This window comes from Thermothielavioides terrestris, chromosome 2, assembly GCF_000226115.1.
Source record: "Thermothielavioides terrestris NRRL 8126 chromosome 2, complete sequence".
NCBI classification, from domain to species: Eukaryota; Fungi; Ascomycota; class Sordariomycetes; order Sordariales; family Chaetomiaceae; genus Thermothielavioides; species Thermothielavioides terrestris.
In genome coordinates this window covers 3,877,117-3,891,370 of record NC_016458.1, presented here as the reverse complement: position 1 = coordinate 3,891,370, position 14,254 = coordinate 3,877,117, and positions in this window count along the sequence as shown.

The following is a 14,254-nucleotide window of genomic DNA, read 5'->3' as shown; positions in this document are numbered from 1 at the left end:
CTAACGGCTGAAGCTCAAAGCCTCCGTGACAGGTTCGGAGACCGGCGTTTTCATACTGTGGAAATAAGGTAGTAAACAGCACAGTCACTGCTTTGAAGTCTGCAACAACCTCTCAGGTCTTGGCCTGAGGCGCGGTTGCCCCGCACCACTCGGGAGACTTCATTTCCGCCGGCAAGTCTTCCGCGTTTTCTCAAACCTGCCTTCGCCTAAGGCCTTCGGCCACCAAGTACGTCCACTACCTACCTTAGCGCGCCAGGGGGGGTGGCAAAATGATCTCTGTTATAGTTTCCCAAAGCTAAAATAGTTTTTTAGCTTACAATATACTTTATACAATAAAAAGGATCACTACTACTATTATAGAGCTAAAATCATTATATAATATAAGAACTACTTAGATAAGTTATATATTTAATAGTAAAATAATCACTATACTAGTTTTCTATTATATATATCTTAGATCTATAGAAGGATTTTAAAGTTAAACTTTTTTTCTAATTCAAAGATTATTTTCTTTGAAAATGATTTTCTATTTCGAAGATTGTTTTTACCTCTTTTCTATATTCTCTAACCTACACTTCTTAGCTTAATGATATAGGGTAGGAGGAACAGGGGGGTTATATAACCTATATGTCTATGTACGTAGATTAGATAAGGGTGCCCTACGCTCCACGTTGCAGACTTTGCGACGCTAGGCCCATTCGGGCAAGCGGTGTACGTACATATGTTCTGCCCTATAGACATATATTTCTTAGCGCACTACCGCCTAGATCTTCGATCTACCACCATTATCAATCTATATCTTATTATTCTATATATCTATAGCACTTCTCTACATTAAGTAATAGCTACAACTCCAAGATCATTGACCTAATTATTTTCTTCTTTTATCGTTATCAATCGACTAGTCTATATAGCGGCCTTGCCAATAGCAGTAGCCAGTTGAACCCCTACTTTCTTCGTATAGCAACTTAATAAGGTCGATAATATTAGAGATATCCTACCTTCGAACGACGGTTCAGTCGAAGAGCCTCGATCGTATAGCGGTTCTACTAATAGCGATTACGATCTTTAGCCATCGATCGATTAGTCTATGTAGCGGCGATCGCCGACAGCATCGCCAACAGTAGTAGCTGATCAACTATCTAGTTCTTCTTATATAGCGGCAACGGCCAATAGCGATTAAAACGCTCTCTCTAGCCCAATGACGAACCTTTTATTAGGCCTTTGTCAACTATCAATATATTAATAATACGCCTATTCGACTTAACTTCCACGGTTTAAACTAAAGCGATAGTCAAGATAGCTGATTATAGCTACAATATTCGTTCTTACGCCTCCTCGCTAACTAAACAACTCTTTAAGTACAACGCTACTATATCTAAAAAGATTAAAGAGACGTTATACACTCTATATAAAGGCTTTATTCCTCTAGCTCTAGAGCCACCTACTCCCTAAAAGCGTACTTATCGTAATATTATTATTATTATTATTATTAATCTTACACCGAAGAGGCACTTAGCGCCTCGCCACTAAGGGCAAACGGTCTCTCCACCTCTATATACACTATTTACGCGTAGCGCCTACACTGCGTTCCCGCTACGTAGGGCAGGCCTCCCTAGTTCCTTCTCTCCAACTTGCTAGAACTCACCTTTTCGGCCTAGTGGCGACAGAGATATAGCGGCCTACGCGGCCCATTGCGCGCTACTTATATATACGATACGCTCTTAGCGCGGGTACTATAGCCGTTAGGCGCGCCATATACTCGCGAGGAGCAGCTAAAGGCCGACCTTCCTACGCCTTTTCCTCCTTTTCTTACGCCTCTCGCCTATACCTAAGTACCTATAGCTAGCCGCTAGAGGCTCCTTTGTCGCATTATCCTAGCTGCTACGCTCCTACTATGTACCTATAGCGCTCTCTACTATTCCCTTATATCCTGCCTCGCCCTCAATATTTAGCTCGAGCGCTAGCTAGAACTCCTATAGACGCCTAGTGCGTATTAGCTATCCTATAATCCTTTAGGCGCCTCTCCTACTCCTAAGTAGTGTAAATAGCGTATATCGATCTTAGATATAGGGCCTTCCTATAGTAACTATAAGGTCTTTATAGCGTATTATAAGGTAGGCGATAGTCTTAGGTACCTCGCTATAGTAATAGAGTAGCGTAGACGTATCTAGTACCCCCTTCTAGAATAGGAACTACTTAAAGCTAATAGCCCTAATATATATCTATATAAAAAGGGAGCTTTACGCTTTACTAAAATCCTTATATACCTATAGTACCTAGGTAGGAGGCTCTAAGTTATATAAGTCTACCGCTTCCCTATAGTATACCCTCTCTAGCCTCTTAGCATCTATATAGCGTATCTATATCTCTCTATATATCTTCTATTCCTCTATTATAGCCTTGTCTACGTTAGCGTATAGCTATAGCTCTTAGGGCTTCTAATCGCTATCCTCGTCGCTTTTATCCTACGCCTCTGCTACTACTACTAGGCGATATATAAGGAGCTAGTCCTTAGCCTATAGCTGCCTCTACTCTATAGAAGACTCCTTTATAGCTAGTCCTATCGCTAGGGTATAGCGTATATAGCGCTACTTCTTTAACCTTGACGCTACCTTTGTATAGACATTATATAGGAGCTATATAAGTCTAGTTTTTTAGAGCCTCTATTTGGCCTATACTACCTAGCGGTTAAAATATAGGTCGATAGGGGGCACCTAGGTCTCACTTTCTAGGTTATAAACTAGTGTAGCCTTATATATACTAGCAACTACCTAGAGGTAGCCCAACTATATTACGCTAAAGCTGTATACGATCCTATAGGGGGTCCCTCTAATCGGCGTTAGAGTATACTACGCTATTACCCTATATAAAAGGACGCTCCTAATAACCTTCGTATAGATCTTCTAGGCTTATACGATATATACCCTATATATCTTTGCTACGAGCTTTATAAAGGCAAATTTCTATATAGCTATCTTAGCTTCGACCGCCTTCTTATATACTTTAAACGAGAGCTTATAGTCTAGCTATATACCTAGGAACCTCGTTGACTCTATAGGCGTAAGCCTTAGCTAACCTTCGCTAAAGATATTGACGACCTCTATATATAGCCGCTATACCCTTGTAAAGTAGATAAGCTTGCTCTTCGCTAGTTCGAACTATATCCCTTATTTTATAGTCTATTTCTTATACTTAGTAAACCCTCTCTCTAGTATATAATAGTACACTAATATATCTTATCTAAATATAAGAAGGTTAGTGTTATTTATATATTCGACTATTAGGAGCCTAGTATATACCTCGAGGGTATAGAACAAAGGGGTGATAAAGAGGATAAATAGCACTAGCGATAGTGGCGGACCCTATAGTATACCTTATTGTAGGGTCGTCGGCTTAGCTATAATCCTATTAAACTATAGGCGCGCTATATAATCTTTAAAGTAGCTTTTTAAGAGTATAATTAGCTTCCTTTTAAAGCCTAGTTCTTAGAGCGTATATAGTAGCTAAATCTAGTTGACCTAGTCGAAGGCGCCCTTTAAGTCTAGTTGCAATAACGAAACGTAGGTGCTATATACCTATACTGTCTTTACTATATTAGTTACTACCTAGATTACTACCTCTATAGACCTATATTATTAGAAGCCTATTTATATCTCTAGGAGTAGCTTATACGCCTTAGCTATATACATTACCTAGTCTACGATAGCCACCTCGATAATCTTGCCTATTGCACTAAGTAGCGATATTAGGTAGTACGCCCCTACCTTTGTTAGCTATTCTAGAGACTTCCCTAGCTTCCTAAGGACAACCACCTATATAGCGTAGAATCTATATAGGAAGTGCTCTAGCTTAAAATAGATACGTATAATCGCTATAAGCACCTCCAATAGCTTGCTCTCCTTATTATAGGCCTTAAGGAACTTATTAGTAAAGAGGTCCTTGCTAAACGCCTTGTTTAATTCTATATAGCTTATAATCTCTATAATTTCGATATTATAGATCTCCTAGATAATAAGTGTAATATTGTGAAAAGACCCTTTAGGCCAGTCTCGGTCGAGGATACTGTTGTACTACGTCTATAGTATAGGAAAGAAGCGCCCTATTAGCGTTTTAGCCTTCTAGGTATACGTCACTATGCTCTAGGGCTCGCTAGGCCCTAGCTAGAGCGCTAGCAACGCTAGAGGTTTAAAGCGTTGGTGGCTTCGAAGTTATACCTACCTCTCGATATCCTATATTAGCTTCTACTCTCTCGACGCTCTAGCGAAAGAGCAACGCTAATATAGCGTCTACGACCGCCTAGCGTAGCGCTTGAACCGCTATACTGCCTCGCGGTAGTGTACTTAGGAGCTCGCTATACAGCTCAATCGCTAGGCGCGCTTGGCCCTCCTCGCTTCCTATATCGCCTCGTCGACTTCGAGGTTCTACTATAGCGTATAGGACCCCTAATTGAGCTTCTAGCGCAGCGCCGCCACGTCCACGATACTAGTTAGCTTATATATCAGAGTGTTTACCGCCTCCTCGAGCTGCTCCACTGTGTTGACCTCCCCTAGCAGGGTAAGGAACCACGCCTCGGCTTCGCACCTCTTGTAGTCTAGTAGCGCCTAGCTGTAGCCTAGTGGCGCGGCGGCTCTACCGCTGCTCCCCCTCACTTATCGTAATATCGACATTAGCTAAGATAATTATAACGATATACAACTAGGCGATAAGCTATCTTTCGAAGACGCTTAGAGCAACTCTAAGGAAGCTAAAGATATTCTAAACCTCTTAGAGTATATCAAGGTCGATACTAATTAGCCTTTCGTCAAATAGCTTAGCTAAACCGTCGGCAAATACACCACTTTGCTCGAGAGTACTATTACTATAGTTAATCAACTTTAGGCCAACGTTACTAAGATTCAACCTATATTCGATAGGTTGACGAACTTTTACAACTACTTCGAGGACCTACTAGAGGTTATAGGTTAACTTTAAATAGCTACCGCTCAGACTAGCGAGGTTGCCTAATAAGTCTAGTATTAAAAAGAGCTCTTTATACAATATATACGTAATATAGATAGCCGACTAAGCAAGATCGATAACGCTATCGCTTAGTTAGCTACTAAGAACCTATTAGCTAACCCTATATCGGCTAAGGAGCCTTCGCTAGCTACTCCTATATCGACTATAGAGCTATAGCTATATACCCCCTCGATTTAGAGCCGCTACTTAGTAGCAACGGTAGCCTTTCTAATAAAGAGCCTCTACGCGCCTTCTCTAGTCCAACCTACTTAACCTTATATATAGACTGCCTTTCCTATCCCTCTAGAGGGCGTTGACATCGGTGTAGCTTACAACCTAGCTATAGGCATGCCTCTAATACATTAGGCCTATATTATATACCTTAACAACGTGTACTTGGACGGCTACTACTAGAATATATCGCTAAATAGCGACCCTTACTAAGCCGAGTTACTATAGGACGGCCTACGCTAGGCTATATCGCTTTAAAGCGGCCTACACTAGGCTAAGTCACGTCCTAACGGCTACCGCTAGGCTACGTCGCCTCTTAGATAGCCCATTAACGCCAGTGGCTAAGATCTAAATAATCTAGATGACCTAAATAATAGTGATAGTAGATGCTGCCTAGGTAACTATCTAAACAACCGCCTACCTTTCCTACCTCCTCTGAACCATAGTTACTAAGAGCATTCCTATAATACCGCTAGTACTAGAGGTAGCTAATCTATCTCTACCTTTAAGATTAAGCGTAATAACATTAGCACTTTCAATCCTAGTTATAAAGACTTTAACGATATAGGTATTGTTATAGATAGTAAGAACATGATTTTTACTAATATCCATTGCTTTATCTAGCGTTTATCAACTTTTTTAGAGGACCCTAACACTAGCTACAACGTAGCCTAGCAAATCCTATACCTCCTGTTAATATATAACAATATAAATAACTAATACTAAGCATTCTCTATAACAAAGCTCCCTCTAAAAGTTCTATAACGTTATAACTACTATAGTACTATAACTTATACCTTGGCAGTTACTGACAGTTAGTAATAGCTGTTAGCTTTCGATAACAACTGCCAACGGCTGTTAACCTTGACGGTTGACAACGGCTGAGATAGAATCTAGATAAGTGGATCTAAGTCATTGGATCCGAGCTGTTGGAACTGATACATCTGATCTAAACCGTTGGATCGGAGCTGTTTAGATCCAAATATACAGATATTGAACGTTATACTTTAATAACTTAGCTGAATGCAGCTAGTGTAGCTCCGTTAGAACGTTCAGTGCAGCTTTAATTAGTTCTATACGTTATACTTTGATAACTTAGCCGAATGCGGCTAGTGCAGCTCCATTAGAATATTCTAATTAGCCGAACCTTAGCTAAATTAGCTAAGGTACGTACCGTAGCTCTGGAACTATAAATATCGCAGTGCCTCCTAGCTCTAGAAGATAGAACCTTAAACTGAATAAATCCTTTTACGAGTTGAACTCGTAGCCTCTGCTTACTTGATCTATTTTTATACGTGCCATATTTACCACCTACGCTACATACTCTCTATGACGAAGTACAATAGCACTAGGGTCTAAAGACCTTATATACTTGCGATTAGCTATCCTATAACCATCCTTTAAACTATTCTACTAAACTATTTACTCTATATCCGTAGAGCACTCTGCTAAACCTCCGATCCTTCTAATACCTCCCAATCGACCTACCTTGCACTTCTAGTGCATACCTCCGAACCTGCCCTCCTATACTAGCCCTCTCCTCTAGCACAATAACAATCTGTCTCTCTAACAGGTTATAAGCCTAGGGCTATATCTAGGAATAAGGATTTCCTTTACTATAGGATCCTATCTCCTTTAGTTTTTCCTAGGAAATTCTATTGGAAACAATAACTTCCTTCGGTCTTTCCTTTAACTAGGAGATTCTAATTTAAGGCAATGGCTTCCTTATAGAAGATCTATACCTTTGAAAAACTCAAGGGAGCAGAGAACTACGTTATATAGGCCCTCCGAATAGAGGCTTGCCTAATAAAACTCGGCTTTAAAGATGCCTTTAAGAGTACTAATAACGATACTAAAAAGTGTTAAAAGAAAGCACTGGCTAAGATAAAGCTCTAGGTGGAAAATAGCCCTCTCTACTAAATAAAGGGCATTGAAACCGCTTTCCAAGCTTAGGAACGGTATAAAGAGCTATATTACTCTAAAGGCTTCACCTCTAAATACCTCCTATTAAAGAAGTATTTCAACTGCCAGTTGAAAAACTTCGATTTAGTAGAAAAATACCTCAACAAGGTAAAGGAGAGTATCAACGATCTAAAATCATAGGACGTTGAACTCCCTAAGGAAGTAAATATCGCTTAAGTGTTATTTAGTTTGACGAAGGAATTCGAAGGGTTTGCTAGTTCAATAATTCAGACTCTCTGAAAAAATCCTAATGCCTACACCTTTGATTCTCTCTCCGCTAGCCTTTTAGATAAATCTAGGAGGCTTAATATCTCTTATAATACAAATAAGGATAGCTAAGTCTTTAGTATTGTAAAGAGGAAAGGGAAGAAAATAAAGTGTAGTTACTGTAAGCTCCTTAGGTATACTATAGATAACTATGCCTTTCTATACCTAGAGAAAGCTCCTAAGGGCTAGAAATATAAATCCTCCCCTGCCTCGAAGGCTATTCAAAAGCCAAATAAGAGAAAGGAAGAGAGGGAGAAGAAAATCCACTTAGCTATAGCAAAATAGGCCTTGTTAGATAATACGGACTCGGAATCGAACGCTAGTTCCAACTCTCTGTAAGTCTATAATACCAATAAACCTCCCTTAGCTCCTTTGGCTTCCCCTGCCGCAAATCTCGATACCGAAATGGATACTAATAACGATTTGAATGCCGATTTGGAATTCGAAGATTGCTTTAACATCGGCAAGATAGATTTAGATAACGAGAAAGATCACTTCGAGGTAAATAACCCTAATATTTTAATAAATAATACCTCCTTAGCAATAGATACTAATAATAATAACCTAGATTGACTCCTTTGAATGATGTTTAAGAGATTGGAAAAGGAGAGAAAGTCTTTAGCTCTAAAGATATACTTAAATAGCTTTATAGCTAATACTAGTGCCTAGATAAGTGTAATAGCTAATAAAAGACTCTTCTCCTTATTCAAACCTATAAAGAAATAAGTTGCTTAGGGTAAGGTAACAACTATAAATATAACTGGAATTAGGAATGTTAAAACAGCTCTCTTTAATCTAATAACAAATAAAATAACTATAGTCACTTAGAAGAACTGCTACTATATCCCTAAGATGGGAATAAATATAATAAGTGTCTCTGCCTTACTATAGTTGTTAACAATAACTACAAATAGATATCTATACTTAGTGAGGACCTTAGACTTTAGAACAATAGCTTAAGGAGAAAAGAGAGACGGATTATTCTATATCCTAATAATCAATAACTAGAATAAAAATCTACCTCTAATAAATCACGTTAAGAGGGCAGTAGATATTGAGACACTGTATAGGCGTTTCGGTTACCTAAATAAAAGGAATATAAATAACCTAATAAAAAACACTTCTTCTAATAACACTTATATAAAGAAGAAGAATGAGAATAAAGATAATTGTTGTAAAGTTTATCTTAAGGCTTTCTTTAAAAATAAAGTGTACTAAGTATCAACTAATAAAATAGTATACGAATACCTTAATAAAATAAGTAGTGACCTCTATAGCCCTTTCAAAACGCCTACCTATAATAGATATCGATATTTTATAACCTTTTTAGATAAAGGAACTAGATTCCTAGAAGTAGAACTACTTTGTACTAAAGACGAAGTCTATAATGCCTTTGTTAAATTTAAGGCAAGGTCAGAGAATAATAAAGATAACAAAAGGATACGCATTTTCCAAAGTGATAATAGTAGTGAATATATATCTAAAATATTTGAAGATTTTCTTCTTAGAGAAAGTATAATATATCAACGTTCACTAGCCAATATTAAAGAGCTAAACGGCTTTCCAGAGCGTATAAATTAGACGTTGCTTATAAGAGTGAGGGCAATGTTAATAGATTCGAGAGCTCCGAAATACCTTTAGGGAGAAGCTCTATTAGCTACTACCGATATCTATAATAAAACTCTCTATTCGAGTCTCAAATATAAAACTCCTTTTAAGATAAAATATAAAATAAAACTAAATATTGATAATATAAGAATCTAGGGATCTAAAGCTTACTATAAGATAAAGGGACCAAATAGCAATAACAAGCTCGCTAAACAAGCTGTGGAAGGCATATTAATAGGATTTAAGTAAGATAGTTATATCTATAAAGTCTTTAATATAAATAAACAACGGGCTTTCTAGACCTATAATATTAAAATACTTGAAGGCTAATTCCCTAATAAAGAGCTTAATAATAAAGATAAAAATAAGGAGATAGATAACCAACTTATAGACTTAGATATAGAAATACCTAATAACTCTCCGAATAACTCTTAGAATAACACTCTAGATAACTCTTAAAATAAGACTTTAGCTCAGTCTCAGCCTTAAATAGAAGAGGATAATATAGTTGAGAGAAATCCAAGGATAATAACGAGGTCAATGACTATAAGTATAAACTCCTCTGCTATAGCAATATAAGATAATGATAATAATAACGATAAAGAACTTGTCGTTGAAATCCTTTATAAAGAAGACCAATACTATAAACAATTCTAAAAGATATACCACTATACATAGATAATAGATAAATATCCAGATATATTTCTAATAAAAGAAGGGAATAACAAGCCAAATAGCTATAACTAAGCAACAACTAGTCCCTACGCTAATAACTAGTCTAAGGCAATGAAGCTTAAAATATCTAAGCTCGTCGACAAGGATACTTGGAATATTGTTGATATTCCTAAGGATAGATAACCACTTGGTGCCCGTTGGGTATATAGGTTGAAAATCAATTAAAATAACAATATAATAAAATACAAAGCTAGATAGGTAGTTCAAGGCTTTAAACAAATAGAAAGACTAGATTACTTAGAGACTTTCTCTATAGTATACCGTCTAGAGACATATCGTATAACCTTTGTCTTAGCCACTGCCCTAGGTTAGATACTTCACTAATTCGATGTTAAGAATGCCTTTATATACACAGATATTGATACTGATATATATATTGCTCTACTACAAGGTTTTTATAACGACCTCGATAAAAATAAGAAGTGCTTTAAACTGAAAAAGGCCTTATATAGTCTAAAACAATTACTAAGACTTTGGTATAAATACCTCTCTAATATCCTAAATAAACTTAGCTTCAAAGCAATACTATATAATGAAGGAGCCTTTATAAATTATAATTATAAGATGATACTGCTTTGCTACGTAGATGATCTAATAATAACTAGCCTAAATTATAAACAGATAAAGGAGATATTAGAAAAGATCTCTATAGATATAGAGCTCAAATACATTAGCGAAGTAAATACTTTTCTTAGTATACAAATGAAGATAAACAAGAAGAATAAAACCCTTCTCCTTCACTAAGAAAAATATACTAGAAATATAATAAAGAAGTATAACAAGGAGGAACTTCTACTGAGAAAGAGTCTAACTCGAAATATAAAGCTATATAAAAATAACGGGCAAGCCACCTATAAAGAGACTATTGAGTATCAACGATACATTAGTTCAATATTATACTTAGCAGTTAAAACGCGCCCTAATATTGCTCATCCTATACAAAGGTATACTAAATACGCTTCAAATCTAGCAAAGGAACACTTCCTAGCCGTTGATAATATCTTTATATACCTTTATAACTGCCTAGAGGAAGGAATACTCTATAACTGCTCTAATATAAAAGAGTTGATATTAAAAATATACTGTAACTCTAATTAGGCAAGCTGCCCTAATACTAGACGATTAGTAACTAGCTATATAACAATACTCGCTAATAATACTATAAGTTAGAGTAATACTCTTTAGAAAACCGTTGCAACCTCTACTATAGAGGCAGAATATATAGCTTTAGCCAATACTTGCAAAGAGGCATTATATATATACAACAGTTTTAACTATATAACAAAAGAGCTTTCTATACCTATTTTAAAACAATTTTCTCTTATACTAGTTGATAACACTGACGCTATAAAACTTGCTAATAACCCTAAATTTTATAAGGGAACTAAGTATATTGATATTCGATATCACTTTGTTCGAGAACTGCTAGAAAATAACGAGATTCAAATAAAATATATTCCTTTAAAGGAAAATCTTATAGATTCTCTTATAAAAACAATACCTATTATATAGCTAGAACAATAAAAGAAAAATATTCGGCTTATATAATAAGGGTTTTTCTCTATATACGGTTTCCCTCAATACAATAAAAGGGTTTTTCTCCAAATAAGGTTTCCCTTAATAATATAAAAGATAAAAGGGTTTTCTCTATATAAGGTTTCCTTTAATAAGATAATAGGGTTTTTCCTATATAGATTTTCCCTAAATAACTAATAAAGGGTTTTCTTACACTAAGTTTTCTCCCTATAATCTAAAGAGGTTTTTACAATTTTTCCTCTTCTTAGTATACCTATTATAGAAGAACTATAACAAATAACAATATAAATAACTAATCTAAGCGAAAACTAAGATTATAGAAGAGTGTTAATATATAATAATATAAATAACCAATACTAAGCATTCTCTATAACAAAGCTCTCTCTAAAGGTTCTATAACGTTATAACTACTACAGTACTATAACTTATATCTTAGTAGTTACTAACAGTTGGTAACAGCTGTTAGCTTTCGATAACAACTACCAACGGCTGTTAACCTTGACGATTGACAACGGCTAAGATAGAATCTAGATAAGTGGATCTAAGTCATTAGATCTAAGCTGTTGGAACTGATGTATCTAATCTAAACCGTTGGATTAAAGCTATTTAGATCCGAGTATACGAATATTGAACGTTATACTTTGATAACTTAGCTAAATACAGCTAGTGCAGCTCCGTTAGAACGTTCAGTGCAGCTCTAATTAGTTCTATACGTTATACTTTGATAACTTAGCCGAATGTAGCTAGTGCAGCTCTGTTAGAACATTCCAATTAGCCGAACCTTAGCCAAATCAGCTAAGGTACGTACTGTAGCTCTAGAACTATAAATACCGCAGTGCCTCCCAGCTCTAGAAGATAGAACCTTAAACTAAATAGATCCTTTTACAAGTTGAACTCGTAGCCTCTACTTACTTAATCTATTTTTGTATATGCTATATTCACCACCTACGCTACGCACTCTCTGTGACGAAGCACAATAGCACTGGGGTCCAAAGACCTTATATACTTGCGATTAGCTATTTTGCAACCATCCTTTAAACCATCCTACCGAACTATTTACCCTACATCCGCAAGGCACTCTGCCGAACCTCCGATCCTTCTAATACCTCCTAATCGACCTACCCTGCACTTCTAGTGCATACCTCCGAACCTGCCCTCCTATGCTAGCCCTCTCCTCCGGCACAATAACAATCTGTCTCTCTGAAACCTCCTACCTACAGTTCTCGCCAACTAAGCCCTTCTCTAATAGAATAGCGAAGTTACTATATAGGAACGCTTGTAGTAGCGTTAAGCAGGCTTTTATACCGTCTTTAATCAATTGGTAGAGCGTTTTACAATAGATCGCTAAGTAGCTATCGACAAATTTAACTGAGGATGGTTAACTATTAAGTACATTGTAGAGAACTTTAATACTCTAATGAACTTTTTCTAAAAGAAGTTGCGTTTTATATATATAGTAAGCTAGATCAATTATAATAATTTAAACTAGTACAACGCTATAAGTACTATCTACAACCGTTTAGATTCGACTATTATATCTTTTCTTTTATAGCCTAAGACAAAGTATACTCTAGCGTGCTATATACGTAAGATTATAGAAGTTCGACCTACACTTATTACTATAGCTCGTGATAAGTTCCTAGAGTTGAAGAAGTCTTTGTTTACTAGTAAGTCTACTACTTTTAGTAATACTAAGTCTAATAAAAAGCTCTTTAGACACGCTAATCGCTATAGCGATAACTGCTGAAACTACGACTATGACTATAACGATAACCGTTATAACCGAGATTACAATCAAGGTAGCAAGCACTACTTAGATAACTACGATTCTAAATGTGACGATTAAGCCTAAGACTAAGCATACCTTATCGACAACGCTAATTCGAAGACGTTATCTAATTTGGAAGCCGATAATAAAGCCGAGGCCAATCACAAGTTATCCGTTTCCAATAGCACCGACAAGTCGGATATTGCCTATATAGCTTATAATTTAAGGCTAACCTATTATAAGTGCTATTAGACATTTAATATAGTTCCCGCTACCAACGTATATATCTATACCTATAGCAAGACAATCGTTCCTAAAAGCATTTACCGCTATCGAGCTAATTAGGCTAACCTAGGCTATCGAACTTATAGATATTGCGATACTTTATTTAACTCCTAGAACTAGCTCTTCAATCACCTAAAAACCTATTTAGTAGCCGCTTCCAACTCTATCAAATGCTTAGAGCAGGCAACCACTATCGCCAAGGATACTTCGGAGGACAATATCCTACTCGCCAAAGGCTCTAGCCCTACTATAGATTTCACTGCTAACCTAGAAGTATAGGAGGCCCCTAAAGTGGCTAACCTAGGTATCGATAGCCTATATAGCGCCTATATATACTTGTACGTCAAGGCCTACGCTTAGCCCAACTACAAGGACCTAGAGGTTTACCTCGACCTAGGCACTAGCCGTTCGATCATCGATAAGACCTTCCTAAGCACTCTCGAACATTCGATTAAACGCTATAATAGCTATATTTATAGTATTAGAAAGACCTTGCCTACCTAGTAAGCGACCTTCGTTATTTACCTACTAGGCGTCACTGCTACTAGCCTAGCTCTCTTCAAGTTTACTTAGTCTATCTAGATAGTAGATAAACTACCTACTAACCTCCTATTAAGAGCCGACTTCTTAGATCTATATTAGGCCTCTATCGATTATAATATAAAGATCGTTAGCCTACGTAGTATCCTAGGAGGATTCAATATACTATTCGCTATATATACCTAGACATTCCCCTATATATACAAAGTTAAGACTATATACACCGTTACCTTGTAGCCTAAGCAAGAAGCGTTTATCGCTATAAAATATAAGCCTCTCCCAATAGACTGGTCTATAATATTCAACGCTCGCTATCCTACT